Below are 18,461 nucleotides of genomic sequence, written 5' to 3' on the forward strand. Positions count from 1 at the left end.
TTCAATATAGGCTATGCGATATATCAGTAGGCTACGTGTTTTATTTTAATCTAAGAAATAACGATTGTCCTCATTTTATTTGGATAAATCGTTCATGTTTTTATTATGCAAAGTTATTTATATACTGAATATCAAATTCTTGCGTGAGTTATTTTTTTCCAAAAGAAAGAAGAAAACGCCATTGATTACAATCTCACAACGGAGCAACTCTATTTAAATTGGATTTTGATTGACAGACACGTTAGTTGTCATAATGGGATGCTGTTTTGTGCTCACTCTGTTTGTTTTGCTCGTTGGTGGTAAGACATTTATTTTATTTCGTTTATTCAACATTTTACATTTACAGTTTAATTTCATCAACTCCTGTATTGTGTCCATCATGTAGGCTATTGTCGCTGTTTTAAATAATAATTCAGTATATTTTAATAATATATATATGGATATGACCTTTATTTGATTAGTTCTTCCTGGAAATGGTGACTGACTGACCTGTTAAAAAAAAAAGAAAAAAAGATTTGCCTGTAACAACAGTGCCGTCGCTTTCGGCACCAGGTCTCAGTTTTTTTTTAGAGCTATATGCAAAGTCGAAAAAGTTCCAGCTCCATCTTTCTGGCCGTCTGAGTTGAGTAGGATTTGTGTAGTGATGGGTAGTAATGTCCGATTCGTGAACGAAACATTCAATTTAACCGGTTCTTCTTAGTGAACCGGGTGAACCAGTTCACCAAATCGAACTGAATCGTTTGAAACGGTTCACGTCTCTAATACGCATTAATCCACAAATGACTTAAACTGTTAACTTTTTTAACGTGACTGACACCCCCTCTGAGTCAGAATAAACCAATATCCCGGAGTAATTCATTTACTCAAACAGTAGGCCTACACTGACTGAACTGCTGTGTAGACCGAACTGAAGATGAACACCGAGCCGAGCCAGATGACGAACGAACACGCCCACTGCTGGAGCAGTTCTCGAGTCAAGAACCGGTTGCATCCGTTTTCGGATCACCAGTACACTGAACTGAGAATCGTTTCTGTCGGACGCGTCCGATTTGAGAACCGACGAACTGATTCTCGTTCTCGAGTCAAGAACCGGTTGCATTGGTTTTCGGATCACCAGTACACTGAACCGAAAACCGTTTCTTTCGGACGCTTCCGATTTGAGAACCGATGAACTGATGATACTGCGCAAGAGTGTAATTTTTTAAGTATTTTGTTAAACATCGGAAAGTGTGATAAAATAACTATATTTTATTTTGCTTTTTTTTTTTTTTTTAAGATGAATGTTTCTAATCTGTATATTGTAGATAATGTATAGGCCAAAGGGGTTTTCAGTGAAGTCGGACAATAATTAAGACTCTAAAGACTCTATGTTTAATAGGAATAAGGGATGAATTATGAAATATCTGTACTGTATTTATAGTTAATGATGACACATCCCACTGAGCAAAAGTACGTCGAAACGATGTCTTTTCGACTTCTTTGTCGGACGTTGAAATGACGTCCCCTGAAGAGCCAGAATGAACCACAGGACGTCTCTAGGAGGTTAAAATTGAGTTCAAATTTCTGGACAAAATAAACACTCTTAGGCTGCATTCAATTAAATCTCATTTTTATTTCCATGCAATTTATCTTTTTACTTGTAAATAAACTTAAAGAAACAGTTAAAAAAAACATTAAAAATAAAATAAATTTCACTCATTATACAGTGGATAACAATTAACAACAAACAATTTAGTTTAGTTGGGTCCACACATTATGTTCACCTGTTGGAGCTTCACTTTTTAAGCTTATTCATTTTTATTTCAACTGCAATTAGCATAATATTCTTAAACATGGTATTCTTTATTCATGCAATAGTGTTTGTGTGCCTAAATATTATCTGCATGCACAATAATAATAATAATAATAATAAAAACACAATACAATGTTCAGGACCAAAGCAAATGGGTCCACAAAATATTTTATACCATATTTTCCAGACTCCAAGTCATATTTTTGAATCTTCTGAGATGTGCTGAATTGTTCCAAAGTAATTTATATAATGCATGTAATGTCAAAAAGCCTAAGCACAACATAAACATAAAAGTGGGCACTTACAATTACAAAAAGAGGAATTTGAAAATATATAATCTTTCTAATCCAAATAAATAATTTGAAATATTAATCTGAAGTGAAATTTAACATTAGATTGATAAAACGAAGAATAAAAGCATATTTATGCTTACCTTTTGCTCAACACCAGTAATGTTAGTCAGATGACCATTACTGTTTGAATTTCCAAGTAATGTTAATGTTAACGTTAATTAGCTCTGTCCCATTGTGAAGTTAGTGAGGTATCTCTGTAGGCTTATAAAGTGTCCTCAACGTAGAAATAAATAAATTAAAGGATGGCGGTATAATTATATCTTCAGTCTTTTGTAATAAACTGAATTATTCTTCCGTCTTCATGATTGTTTGTGCCATCACGTTTACTTTTTTTTTTCTGCCATCACGTTTACGTCACTGACGTAACATCACGTTAACTCTCCCTCGTGGCAAGCGCACGTATACACTGTATTTCATTTCATTTAAATCTATGTGTTAAATATTTATTTTTTAATAGGATATAATACTATTTCAATTTAATTATCTATTTAAATATATTAAACGTTAATATATTTTAAACTATTTAACTTTAATTAACTATATTTAATTTATAGATATAATAAGCGGTGGTGCTGCTCAGTAGCTGACACGCACACGGGAGCTCTGATTGTTTGGTCAATGTTTGTTAGTATACTTTGTTTTTTGTTTTTCTCTTCCAGTTTTTCTAGTTTTTTGTTTGTTTTGTTTGTTTATTAATTACGGTCCCATGGTGTCAAGTTGTGTATTTGAATATCGCGAGTGTAAACGTCTGCAATTGGATGTAAACAATGGATTGTAACATGGCTTACTTGGAACTCTTTCTGGCGATCACCCTACTCTCTCTACTTCTGTCAAACGCTGAGCCACTCAGGATAACCTACGGCAGACATCAACTACTTCAGCTGGGCCTAACAACACAGCTGCAATGGACACCTCCAACGGATTTTCCCCTGGAATGCCTACGTCCAACGGAACAGCGATTTGTCAGTACAAAGAGGAAGCGTGGCTCGAGAGGAGGAATTAAACGCTGCGTTCGTGCAAGAGGATCTAAACCCCCACTACCAACTATGCTCCTCTCTAATGTGAGATCGCTAAGGAACAAATTAGATGAACTCCATGCCTCTACGCAATACCGGTATGAATACAGAGATAGTTGTCTGTTATGTTTCAGTGAGACTTGGTTGAACCGTACAGTGAATGATGACAGTCTTTCCCTACCTGGCTTTGGTACACCGTTAAGACTTGATAGAGATCAACAAGCTACGGGGAAATCGATTGGTGGAGGACTATGCATGTATATTAACATCAAGTGGTGTAGACACCATATCATTAGACACACCATCAATTCCCCTGACCTAGAACTCTTATCAGTTTCCTTAAGACCTACATATTTACCACGAGAGTTTGGACAACTATTTGTATGTCTAGTGTATATTCCCCCTGACGCAAACTACAAAGCGGCTGCAGATGCGATATATCAACACATACAAGAACTTGAGGCACTGTCTCCAGACACTCCCAAATTTATTTTGGGTGACTTTAATGGCTGCTCTTTGTCATCTGCATTACCCCACTATCAGCAATATGTGAATTGCGCTACGCGTGGATCAAAAATAATTTATCTATGTTATGGCAACATAAAAATGCTTACAAAGCAGTCAACAAACCAGCGATAGGCGGCTCAGATCATAACACTGTCTTTTTATTGCCCTCTTATCGACAAAAACTGAAGAGGGAAAAATCTAAAATCGCATCAGTGCGTGTGTGGGACGATGACAGTGTGACAGCTATGCAGGGCTGTTTTGATTGCACAGAGTGGAGCGTTTTTGACTGTGTAGATCTCGACGAGCATGCGGATGTTGTCACGTCATATATTAACTTTTGTATGGATAATGTGATCCCGACAAAACGCGTGAAACAGTTTGCCAATTCAAAACCTTGGATTACAACGGATATTAAAAAACTGTTAGTGGATAAAGAAAGAGCGTTTAAAGCAAATGACAGGTATGGAGGGAAGCTGATTCAGAAGGAAATACAGACAAAAATCAAACAGGGCAAGAGACAATATAAAGACAAAATTGAAAAACAACTAAAGGAAAATAACTCACGTATGGCGTGGAGGGGTATTAAAACTATCATAGGTCAAAATAACTGCTCTAACACCCCGGAGCATACAGTTGAGCAGGCAAATGCCCTGAACGAACACTTTGCGAGATGGGAGAGTGATGTGCCAGTCAATCCAATAAGCCTTGATGGAAGAGCAAGTGCTTCAATCAGGGTAAGCTGTGAGGAAGTGGGGCGGATCTTCTCCCATATAAGGACAAGGAAAGCTGCCGGCCCTGACAGGCTGGAAGGCACCATCCTAAAGAGCTGCAAAGAACAACTGAGTCCAGTGTTCAGAGGATTGTTTCAGAAATCACTTGACACACATAAAGTTCCAAAGATATGGAAAACAGCGGAAATTTTACCACTTCCTAAGAAACCCAAACCAGTTGGACTGAACGATTTTAGACCAGTAGCACTCACTTCTGTTGCTATGAAGTGTTTTGAGCAGATAATTTTAATTCATCTCAAAATACAAACCAAAGCTCACATAGATACGTTACAGTTTGCTTATAGGGAGAAAAGGGGGGTGGAAGATGCTGTCACAACCCTTCTGAATGGAATTTACAAACACCTTGAAACACCTGCCTCTCATGTACGCATCCTGTTTGCAGACTTCTCCTCAGCTTTTAATACTATCCAGTCACACATGTTGATAGAGAAGCTGACAAACATGGGTGTAAATCTCAATCTTGTAAAGTGGATTCAGGACTTTTTAACAGGTAGACTACAGTATGTGAGGGCGGGTCACAGCCAGTCTAGAACCATCATGACAAACACGGGAGTGCCACAAGGATGTGTTTTATCACCATTGTTATTTATTTTATATACTAATGATTGTGTCAGTCACCATTCTAACTGTTCACTGATTAAGTTTGCAGATGACGCTGCCCTAGTCGGTTTTTTAACAGATAATGAACAGGACTACAGGACTGAAGTTGACCAATTTCATGAATGGTGCAGTCAAAATTCATTACTTTTAAATCAAAAACAAAAGAAATGGTGATCGATTTTAGGAAAAGGCCCCCTCCACTGCAACCTGTTACTATTCAAGGGAAAGTTATTGAGACTGTGGAGGAGTATAAGTATCTGGGCACTATTATTGATCACAAACTTACCTGGTCTGCTAACACATTAGCAAGATACTCGAAAGCACAGCAACGGTTTTATTTTTTAAGGAAACTGCGTAGTTTCAATGCTGACACAACAACTCTGACATTGTTTTATTTAACTTTTATTCAGAGTGTGGTGACTTTCGCCATCCAGTGCTGGGGGGGGGGGTCTTTCTGTCCAGCACAGGAATATGCTCGACAAGGTGACTAAAATGGGCAGGAAAATTACTGGATCTGAGGTTAAAAGTATCTCCAATCTCGCAGATCAGTATACCCTCAATTTGGCTCTGAGGATACTGGATGATCCATCCCACCCACTTTGTTCAGAGTTTTCCCCCCTCCCCTCTGGACGCAGATTTCGAATGCCCCTAACAAAAACTAAACGTGCCATTACATCATTTGTGCCGATGAGCATTCAGTTACTGAACGGATCAGACAAAGGCACATAGATATTTTAAATGTGCACTATTGATTATTTGTTTAACTATTTATTGATTTATTTTAATGATTAGACTGATGATTGTATGTCTACATCATTGCTGTGTTGTTGTTGTTGTTGTTTGTTTTGTTTTACTTTTTACTGTATCCTTTATGTTATCTGTGTTAATGTTAAATGTGGCTCCCTTGAGTGCAAAACCAATTCCCCTCGGGGCAATAAAGGTTTTCATCAATACAGATGTAAACTGCGATTTCTGTCAATGCTCCAGTGAAAAATACCACTCAAATAAATAAATAAATCAATGTAAGATTTTATATGGTCACATTATGGTACTTTAATTAGGCCTATGTTTTTAAACATTTATAGATTACATTAATTTATCACCTAAATGTAGGGCTGGGCAATATATCGAACGATATGATCATGCGCATCTAATCAGTAAAGCTGCTTCCGTGATCACCGCTAAAATCTCCATCACATAATTGGAGTGGCATTTAATAGACAGCAGAGGTGGGACTTTCAAGTCACAAGCAAGTCTTCAAGTCGTATTCAAGTCCTCAAAGGGTTAAAGTTAATGCGATAATTAAGTGACTAATTAAATGATGATTTTACATTAGTGATGAACTTCTGCTGTTAACAATCAACATCACTGAAGTAAAGCGAAACACAAGAACTACAACTGAATTTAGCCACAGCCTTCAACTGAAAAAAACAAACAAAAAAACACTATGCCACCATAATTGTGGTCAGGGTTTGCTTTAGGTAGTCTCTTGGCCCTTTTACTAATTCAAAGCAATTTGATTCAAAACAATTTCAATATTGTTTTCGCAACAAACATGTATGCATTGCTGAGTCGAACCTTGCAGTAACAGATGATCTTCTGCTTTTTCTGCTTATAACTCATGTTGACTTGGACATCGTGAGATATTCTTCTTTGGATTGTTGACTGACATTCAGCTTTTACCAGAGTTGGGACTTTCAAGTCACAAGCAAGTCTTCAAGTCATATCCCAAGTCCTCAAAGGGTTAAAGTTAATGAGATAATTAAGTGATTAAGTGATGATTGTGCATTAATGATGAACACCTGCTGTTCTTGAGAATTACAGAGGATCAGATGTTGATGTTTTATTGGTTAAAGTGATGCAACCATAATGGAGATCAGTGTTTGCTTTAGTGGGGCTCTTGACCCTTGACTGTCATGTTAGATCACTTAAGTAAGTGCATACAAAATTTGAAAAACTATAATTTGTAGACACACGGAGACATCAAGAACCAGCATATGACTCTCAACAGTGGTGACAATCAACAAAATGTTGCATGCTGGGTAAAACCTTAGTAAAAACTCCCGTCATGCACTGCAGTATGAAAAATTGTCACCACTGTTGAGGATCGTGTGATAAGTGTGTTTGTCTAAAAACCTGAACTGATCGTCTCCTTTTGTGTCTTTCAACATTGAAGCATTGTGATTTTTTTTTTTTTTTTCAGTTCAGTAATAGTGTCAGTCTACTATCCAAAGATAAACACAATTTCATGATGTTCAGTCATCATGAGTTATAAGCAGAAAAAGCATAAGGTCATCTGTTACTGCAAGGTTCGGCTCAGCAATGCATACATGTTTGTTACGAAAACAATATTGCAATTGTTTTGAATCAAATTGGTTTGAATTAGTAAAAGAGTCAAGACACTACTTAAAGCAAACAATGACCACAATTATGGTGGCATAGTGTTTTTTTTTCTTTTACTTTTTTTTCATTTGAAGGCTGTGGCTAAATTCAGTTGTAGTTCTTGTGTTTCTCTTTACTTCAGTGATGTTGATTGTTAACAGCAGGTGTTCATCACTAATGCACAATCATCATTTAATTAGTCACTTAATTATCTCTTTAGCTTTAACCCTTTGAGGACTTGAATATGACTTGACTTGCTTGTGACTTGAAAGTCCCACCTCTGATAGACAGAGCCGTAGATCGCTGACAAGCCACGCCATATCGCGTTCATTATCGAAGGCGATTCATCTGCGATAATGAACGCGATATGGCGTGGCTTGTCAGCGATCTACGGCTCTGTCTATTAAATGCCACTCCAATTATAAGCAGGTGATGGAGATTTTAGCGGTGATCACGGAAGCAGCTTTACTGATTAGTGAAAGTGAAAGTGACGTGACATTCAGCCAAGTATGGTGACCCATACTCAGAATTTGTGCTCTGCATTTAACCCATCTGAAATGCACACACACAGAGCAGTGAACACACACACACACACTGTGAGCACACACCCGGAGCAGTGGGCAGCCATTTATGCTGCGGCGCCCGGGGAGCAGTTGGGGGTTCGATGCCTTGCTCAAGGGCACCTAAGTCGTGGTATTGAAGGTGGAGAGAGAACTGTACATGCACTCCCCCCACCCACAATTCCTGCCGGCCCGGGACTCGAACTCACAACCTTTCGATTGGGAGTCCCACTCTCTAACCATTAGGCCACGACTTCCCAAATTAGATGCGCATGATCATATCGTTCGATATATCGCCCAGCCCTACCTAAATGTTTCAGAGGAGTATAGGCTACATGTGATATTTAAATCAGAAATCAAAGGATTGCTTTGTGTTTATATGTATAAAAAAAAACTTATGTCGATTTCCTGAACCTGTTCTGCACGTTCTACAGAGGTCCAAGAAAATCCTTAGCCCAACGGTCAAATTTTGAACCTCATATCGACGTCCAGATATGAACCAGATTTGCACGTCGAGTAGACGTCCAGATATGGTCCAGACCGACCGACGCAATTTAGACTTGATCTGCACGTCGTATAGACGTCTCATGTTTGTTGGGATTCACAAATTGAGTTTGTAGTAAACAGAACATGAACACGAGTAGAGCAGCTGATGATACTGAACTGCAGCACGTGCCGGTTAGAGTGATTCTCGTTCTCGAGTCATGAACCAGTTGTGTAGGGAAGTTTGAACTATTGGGCTGATCAGGAGATTGTGCTCGCCCCAGGGTGTCAGTAAAAACACGGCACAGGATTCAGAACATTCTGACTTTACTGTAGTAAACGTGTGTGTGTGTGGTCTGAAATAAACAAATAAATAACATATTACAATAATATAATGACAACATATATACATGATATTCACATCTAATACAATTCCTAGTTAACTGCAATACTTAAATTGCCCTCTAGATGGCGCATTCAGCATGTATAACAGTCATTTGCAAATTCTCCGTGTCTGTTATAAAGTGATGAGTAATCATCCTATATGAACGGGATTACAGAGAATATGATAAAATCAACATCTAAACACTTATTAACTGAATTATGATGCACCAACAATGATACATAAAGAATGAAGTAAATAAATAACTTTATATGCATTATCTGTTATATTTAACTACTTCAGCGTGAGTTCAGAACTCTGAGGAGGCAGACATCTCGCTAATTTCTTTCAAATAAAGCCATAACAGGGCGGGATAACTATATTAAGTATCACATAAAAGTATATAGACTTACATCTTTGCATAAACGCACACAAAGTAGGCAAACTCCAAAGATTAATATCAGGAACTCAGGAACATGCGTTCATTCTCTTCACTCCGCTCGCTGACAAGAGATGTCGGGAAGTTTCTAGCACGCCACCTATCGTCCTTTTCCAACGTCATCCATAAAGTGGACTCTGATTGGTTAGACCTCCTTAACACTGCCGCCCCCAAATATGCAGGGCATATTTGTTTCTCAATATAAGTTAAGAGTCTTTGAGTTTGATGTTGGTGTCATTTTCCTCAGTAATCTCTGGTAGGTTAATGAGACGGGTGACAGGCCGTGTATATAGTCGACCCTTAACTTGGACCTCTACAGACCTTACTTGTCCATCTGCTCCAGGGAATGTCCTGACCACTCTCCCGATTAACCAGAGGGCCCTTGGTAGTTGAGGGTCAACCAACATTACAACAGCTCCAACTGCAAGGTTTTTTGTCTCTGCATGCCATTTGTGTCACAGCTGGAGGTTAGGCAAGTAGTGTCTCACAAAGCTGGACCAGAAATGATCAGTGAGGACTTGGCTTTGTCTCCATTGGCGTCGTCCAATGAGTTCGGTAGCAGGGTATGTAACTTGAGGTAGAGAGCTATCTGGCCGCCCCATGAGCAGGAGATTTGGGGTAACTGGGTCCAAATCAGCTACGTTGGAGGAGATATATCCTAGGGGCTTACTATTGAGAATTCCCTCTATCTCAATAAGCACAGTTTGAAGCACTTCTTCTGTCACTGTTTGTGCACCTACTACTGTACGGAGGGCATTTTTGAGGGATCGAATCTCTCTTTCCCAGATGCCACCAAAGTGGGGAGCACTAGGAGGGTTAAAGAGGAATGTGATTTTCTGTTTGGCAAAATGTTGTTGAAGCTCTTGACTACAATTTGTTAAGGCCTCTCTTAGCTCTCTCTCTCCACCCTGGAAATTAGTGCCCTGGTCAGATAGCAGTTCAGAAGGGGTGCCTCGGTGTGCAATAAATCTTCTCAGAGCCATATGAAAGGAATCTGTGTCTATAGATGTGAGCAGCTCAATGTGTACACATCGAGTCGTGAGACACTTGAAGATTATGCCCCATCTTTTTTCACAGCGTCTGCCTATCTTGATTTGGAAGGGCCCAAAACAATCCATACCTGTGCTGTAAAAGGGAGGTTTGTGGAGTCTCAAACGTGCTGGAGGTAAATCAGCCATTTTAGGGACCTCAGGTTTTGCCTTCCACTTACGACATTCTATACAGTTGTGTTGGGATTTTCGAACTGCCTCACGACCTCGGAGTATCCACACATTTCTCCTCAATTCAGCAAATACCCGTTCCGGTCCTGGGTGACACAACTTACTGTCATAGTCTTGTATGAGTAGTTTGGTTGCCGTGGTGGCGAGGATCCAGAACTATTGGGTGGATTGTCTGGAGTTCTAGACCTTCAGCCCTACGTAGAAGTCCTCCAACACGTATAAGCTGACTGGATTCATCAAACTCTGGGGCCAAAGTAAGCAAGGGGCTTGTGGTGGAGACAGGCTTACCAGCTCTCAGTTGTTCATATTCCTCAGGGAAGCTGTTTCGTTGGATACTTTGAAAGATGAGATTTTCTGCCATCACATAATCTTTAGCTGTAGGTGAGCTGAATTGGTTTGAGTCACTTTGACTGTGCTGGACTGTGGCTCCAACTAGGTCTTTCCAGGAACTGTACTTACTGGGTTCTACCCCAGATAGCAACATTGTGTCGGCCCAGATCCGGCCCACATCTGGCACCCATGGAAAGATGATCTGGCCCACATGTAGCGTGGAATGATGGCACTTGGGCGGACCGCTCCTGTTTGCCAGAACTGAGCCACAAGCAGGCCATAGCAATGCCACATGTCAGCCAAGAGTAAAGAAATTAACCAGAACTGGACCTTATCTGAGCCACGAAATCTGTGTGTATTAAATATGAAGTAATTTCAGCCTTAATAAGCCTGTTAACAAGCAGAATCACTGAAGGAAAGAAGAGAACAGAAAAACAGAAGAGCAGAAACACAAGAACTACAACTGACTTCAGCCACAACCTTAGATGAAATCAACTGAAGATAAAAGAAGACATGACATCTCTCAAGATCTCAGCATAGGAGGATTAAACAACTCCACAAACAGCTTTACCAGCTTCTCTTATTACTAACCAGATTGACTTTATTTATGTTAGACATCTACAAAAGTTTTTTTTATTGAGAATTAACAGAGGTTTAACTCTAGTGTGTTTCACCATAACAGTGATTAGTGTTTCCATTACTTGGGCTCTTAATTGGGCTCTTATTATATAGTTTGGTTTTTTTGGCTGCTGTGACGGATGTGTTTGTTAAACACATTTGCAGCTTCAAAGAAAGCTAGAGTGACATAATATCAAGTGTCAGTTGTTATCTGTTGATGGTTTTCTAATCATCAAGAAGTACACTAGTTCATTGATTTTTTTTTTAATCAAACAATTATGTTGTTCCAGTAATACATTCATATTACAAACCCTGTGTTTCTGCCGCATGAGATCCAGCAGTATTATAACAATCAGTTAAGATATTTTAACAAACATGAGTTTAAAAAACTTAAATATGCTGACACACACAGATATAAACAATCAACACATGAATCTCAATAATGGTTACAATCAAAAATATTTAGATAAACTGATCAATTCAGAACTTCACTGAAAAGCTACTGTCACAACAAAAACAACAGCAAAATATAAGCAAATATTTAGAATTAAACAAAATAATAGGACAATTCAGCTGCATAATTTATTCATGTTGCAATGCATGCTGGGAGTTTTGTACTATGCTAATACCCAGCATGCATTGCAGCAAGGTACATTTGATTGTCATCATTGTTGAGATTAATGTGCTGATTGTTGATGTCTGTGTGTGGCATCATAGATTGATTTCTTCATAATCGTTAAAAACTCCTAATTGATTGTAGTAATATTGCTTGACCTCATGCTGGAGAAACACATGGTTTGTGATGTGAATAAATTAATTAAACAATTGTTAGATTTAAAAAAAAAATTAGCAAATCAGCCTGTTTCATGAGGATTATAAAATCATCAACAGATAACCGCCATCACCTGACCTCAATTCTCTTTAGCTTTCTTTGATGCCGCAAATTTTTTAACAAACACACCATCACAGCAGTCAAAAAAGACTAAAGATAAAATAAGAGTTAAGAGTGCAACTAATGGAAACGCTAATCACTGTTATGGTGACACACATTAGAGTTAAACCTTTCTTAATTCTCAATAAAACTTTTGTAGATGTCCAACAGAAATAAAGTCAGTCTGGTTAGTAATAAGTGAAGCTGTTAATGCAGTTTGTGGAGTTGTTTAATCCTCCTCTGGTGAGATCTCCAGAGATTTAATGTCTTCTTTTATCTTCAATTGATTTCATCTAAGGTTGTGGCTGAAGTCAGTTGTAGTTCTTGTGTTTCTGCTCTTCTGTTTTTCTGTTCTCTTCTTTCCTTCAGTGATTCTGCTTGTTAACAGGCTTATTAAGGCTGAAATTCATATTTAATATATAAACAGATTTTGTGGCTCAGATAAGGTCCAGTTCTGGTTAATTTCTTTACTCTTGGCTGACATGTGGCATTGCTATGGCCTGCTTGTGGCTCAAATCTGGCAAACAGGAGCGGTCCGCCCAAGTGCCATCATTCCACGCTGCATGTGGGCCAGATCATCTTTCCACGAGTGCCAGGTGTGGGCCGGATCTGGGCCGACACAATGTTGCTATGTGGGACAGGATTGGACATTCTTGAGACGCCACAGAATACCCTTTTCCTCTTTTCCCCCTCATCATCAGGGGTTTTAAAGGTTGGCCTAGCTGGCCACTCAGATTCAGCTTGTAGTAAGAATGGTGGACCTTGACTCCATCTGTTTGGTGTTGTAAGCTCTATTAAGCTGCTCCCCCTTGTGAGATCATCTGCAGGGTTTCTAGGAGAATCTACATAACGCCATTCATGTTGGTCAGTTAGGTCTTGGATTTCTGCTATCCTAGTCCCTACAAAGACTTTAAAGGTGCAGGACTCAGATTTTATCCATGAAAGAACTGTGGTTGAATCAGACCAGAGGACCACTCGGTTGATTTCAATTGTGAGTTCGTTTTCTAGTAGCTTTGAAAGTTGGGCACCAATAAGGGCTGCACATAGCTCAAGTCTTGGAACAGTTTGTTTGCGTTTGGGGGCAACTTTAGATCTGGCCATCAGGAATGCAAGCTGAATTTTGCCCTGTTCATCTTCAGATCTGAGGTATGCCACAGAACCATATGCTTGTTCTGAACCATCACAGAAGATATGAATTTGTCTTGTGACATTGGGTTTTTCCATATCTGCTGAAACATAGCACCGTGGAAGTGTAACTTCAGAAAGGATGGGGAGCTCATTCTCCCACTCGTTCCAGGCTTTCAATAGGTCTGTTGGCAACAGGGGGTCATCCCAATCTCTTTGTTTGTTTCACAACTGTTGGATCAGAATTTTAGCACGGGAGGTGAAAGGCAGAATGAATCCCAGAGGGTCATATTGGCTTGCTGTGACCTTACAAATGTGCCGCAGAGTGGGTGTGGTTTTGGGTACTGGGCGGTGTTTGTAACCGAGGATGTCTGCATCATAATTCCATCTCAAGCCAAGAGTGGATTCCTATGGTTCGACCTTGTCATGTGATAGCCAAAGCTCAATGCTGTTTGAACGAGCCTATTTGGGAAGGTGATCAATGACATTTGGCATGTTGCAGGCCCATTGACGAATTTCAAACCCACCACTACTAAGAAGGCTACGCAAACCATCCACCAACTGTTTGGCATCATCTGGGAACCTTACACTCTTGAGGCAGTTGTCTACATAAAAGTTACGTTCAACTGTTGATCTGAGGGTGTTATCTAGTTGCGTGTTCTCCAAAGCATGGCGCTGTACAGCATAAATGGCACAGCAGGGGCTGCAGGTTGTGCCAAAAGGCAACACTTGCCACTCATAAATGCTGGGAGGGTTACTGGGTTCAAGATCACGCCAAACAAAGCGGAGGAGATGTTTGTCATCAGGCAGTAGGTGGACCTGATGAAACATAGCCTTTATATCTCCACTTACTGCAACAGTATACTCCCTGAAGCGCAACAGAACTCCCAAAAGGGAAGGGCTAAGAGCAGGTCCGGCAAGGAGATAGTGGTTCAGGTTTTGACCTTTGTGTTCAAAGGAGCAGTTGAACACAACACATTTTTTTTCCATTATGTTGAACCATGTGGTGGGGAATAAACCACGATTCTTCTCCAGTGGTCTCACAGTCCATAGTGAGCTTAACAACATAGCCAGAATTCTCCAGTTTCTTGATCTCTTCATTGTATGTAGCTGCCTTCACAGGATCATTTGCCAGTCGTCGCTCTGTGCTTCTCAAATTGGGCATGACAGAATCCTTCGTGGCATGGAGGTGAGGCATATCAGCTTTCCTTAGGAGTGGTGTTGCATAGCGGTTCACTCCATCTACCATGACTCTGGTGGTTCTGGCTTGTAACAAGTCCAATGCAACCTGATCTTGTCTTGATCGTACAACCAATCTCTCGTTCTTGTGTGGGGTGGCATCACCTTGATGGCATCTCTCCACATTCCGGAAAAGTTCTTCCATTTGAGGGTTGACAGAGATATGTAAACATTGCTGAGGGGGGAGCTGTTGCTCTAGAAAGCATGTTGGGCCTTGTAATGTCCAACCTAGTCGGGTTCTGATAGCTGCTGGACCTCCAGGGGGGGCGAGAAGTACAGGCTCAATGGGTGTAATTAGGTGGGGGTGATCTGCTCCTATTAGAAGAAGGGGATATGCTCTGTGGATGGGCTGCAAGGGAATCCTCTTCAGGTGTTGATATTTTTGCTGGAACATAGAGATGGGGTAGGAGTGCTCAGCCAAACTTAAGTGCTCAGCGGTAAAAGCATTCTGGATTTGGTAGCTCCGTTGAGGCTGTTATATTTAGCGCACCTTAAAGGAAACGGAGGCCCCAATGAGTTTCTTGACATCTTGTTGAATTGTTCTTAATGCCAGCTCCTCTGTCTGTCCCTTAAGTCCTAGTTTCTGAACTGCTGCTGGGAGTAGTATGGTTCTTTCGGATCCATCATCGAGCACTGCATAGGTGTTTAGGGTTTGATTCTTGTGTTGTAGCACGACAGGAATCACTTTCAGTAGAACATGCTTGGATCCTTCAGGCCTGTCCAGGTACAGGGTATTATTTGTGGAGCTCACCAAACAGGTGCCCTCTGTCTGTGATCGGTCGTTCACCTCATGAAGGATTTGAAGGTGTTTCCCATTACATAAGCGACAGGGCTTTTTCAGGGTGCAATTTTTTTGCTAAGTGAGACCGCCCACATTTCCAACAACGGTTGTTGTCTTTGATCCATTTAATCATCTCCTCTTTACTGAATTTCTGGAAGGTGGTGCACTGGCTCAGGAAGTGTTCGGTACTGTCACAGTATGGGCACAACACCCTACTCTGTTCGAGTCTCTGGACTGGGTTGGACTGCTTTGAGGGTAACAGTGCTTGGGTAGTAGTGTTATGGGTTTGATCAGCTCCATGAAGAACAGTGGCAAGTCTAGGCTTCACTAATGAGCTTGATCTTGGTTGCACTATTCTACGTCTCTGCTCCTTTCTTTGATATAAGTCATCACAGTCTTGGCACCATGATTCAAATTTGAGCCACTCTGCTAAATCCAGTAGAGTGTAAACTGCACCAGACTGATAAGGCATTTGTCGTCTGAAAGAGGCACGTAAATCTGGAGGAAGCTTAGTGAGCAGACGGGCTACATGTGAACCACATTGTAATTCCACGTTACCTTCAGGACCTAATGTCTTCAGAAGACCCACAAGAGCTTGGATTTGAAGGGCAAACCTATCAAAACTGGCCAAATCTCCAGGTTGAACATCAGGGGCATCCATGACCGCTGCTATTTTAGTTAAGGCTAACTGGTGAGGTCTTCCAAATCTGTCAGTAAGTGCAGTCATAGTGTCTGTGTACGGCCAGAGGGAATTGAGGAATGAGTCTGCAATTAGACGGGCCTCTTCAAACTTCAGATGATCTAAAAGAACCTGATACTTGAAAAGCTCAGTTGCATCATCAGGAAGCAGATTGTCAAGAGCCAACTTTAGACGAGCGAACTTGCTGGGGTCATGACGGGTGAAGTATGGAATCGTTGGTTGTGGGCCCCTGTAGGAAGTCTCTGGACATACAGTGCTCTGAGGCCGCCCCGTGGGAGAAGAGTATGGCTGTTTATGAGCAGTAGAAAGCTGTGGTCTGGACTTGTAGGCATATGTGTCTGCACCTGACTTAAATGAACTCTCCCTAGGTGGTGCTTGAGGTCTGCGTGGAGGAGGTTGTGGAATGTAGGGCACTGGACTTGGTGCTGTTACCTCAGGTTGTCTATAAATAGTTATAGGGAGTGACACTGGAATTGTACTAATTGGCTGTGGTTGAGATGCTGGTAAGGCTGACGGCTGCTGCAGCCTTAAATTCTTCATATCTTTGTGAAGTGTCTGTAACTGTCGAATTTCCTCCTTAAGGACCATCTGAGCTTCACGTAACTGCATATTCTCCCTTTTTAGATCTTGAACCTCCAACCTGTGTCTAACAGATATGAATGAAGACTCATCCTCTTGTAGTGAATGCTCCTCCTCTCCATCACTTTCATAGTGCAGTGTGGTGGACCACTGTCTATCAGGTTGTCGGTCAACACAAGAAACTGGAGTACTCATGGCTCCAGCTACTGCTTCATATGGATGCTGCATGGGGCTGGTTATAACTGGTTCAGTTGGTTGCATATGATATTGTACTTCATAGTCCCTGAGATAGGCTGGAGGCTGAGTTATGCGTCGTGGGCGCACACTATTAAAGGAAGGTTGCTCTGACATCCTCTCTCTGTGGTAAGCACACGATCCGGCTTGAAGGACCACAATGTAGGGAAGTTTGAACTATTGGGCTGATCAGGAGATTGTGCTCGCCCCAGGGTGTCAGTAAAAACACGGCACAGGATTCAGAACATTCTTACTTTACTGTAGTAAACGTGTGTGTGTGTGGTCTGAAATAAACAAATAAATAACATATTACAATAATATAATTACAACATATATACATGATATTCACATCTAATACAATTCCTAGTTAACTGCAATACTTAAATTGCCCTCTAGATTCAGCATGTATAACAATCATTTGCAAATTCTCCGTGTCTGTTATAAAGTGATGAGTAATCATCGTATATGAACGTGATTACGGAGAATATGATAAAATCAACATCTAAACACTTATTAACTGAATTATGATGCACCAACAATGATACATAAAGAATGAAGTAAATAAATAACTTTATATGCATTATCTGTTATATTTAACTACTTCAGCGTGAGTTCAGAACTCTGAGGAGGCAGACATCTCGCTAATTTCTTTCAAATAAAGCCATAACAGTGCGGGATAACTATATTAAGTATCACATAAAAGTATATAGACTTACATCTTTGCATAAACGCACACAAAGTAGGCAAACTCCAAAGATTAATATCAGGAACTCAGGAACATGCGTTCATTCTCTTCACTCCGCTCGCTGACAAGAGAGGTCGGGAAGTTTCTAGCTCGCCACCTATCGTCCTTTTCCAACGTCATCCATAAAGTGGACTCTGATTGGTTAGACCTCCTTAACAGGTTGCATCGGTTTTCGGATCATCAGTACACTGAACCAAAAACCGTTTCTTTCGGACGCGTCCGATTCGAGAACCGAGGAGCTGATGATACTACGCATGCGTGATTCAGTGTGAAGCCGACTGACACACAGCGCGTCTGAACCGAACTGATTCTTTTGATGATTGATTCTGAACTGATTCTGTGCTAATGTTATGAGCGCGGGTAATCCGAGGGCTTGAATGAAGGGCAATCTGGCGAAATGTAAGTTCATTTAATAACATATACATCGCAATGGATTATGTATAGTAAGTAGATCATGGTTTCTGCGCTGATGACACCTAATTTATTTACTTTGTATCTTCAAGACTTAAATCCTCGTATGCACATTATTGCTGTTACTGTATTTGGGTGTAAACTTTTCATGATTATGACGTTTTTAACTGACTAAAATTATGATTACTGACTTTATATATTTAAATGTTTGATAGACGTGATGCCATTATGTCATCGCCAATG

The sequence above is a fragment of the Carassius carassius genome, chromosome 16 (assembly GCF_963082965.1).
Source record: "Carassius carassius chromosome 16, fCarCar2.1, whole genome shotgun sequence".
Classification (NCBI taxonomy): Eukaryota; Metazoa; Chordata; class Actinopteri; order Cypriniformes; family Cyprinidae; genus Carassius; species Carassius carassius.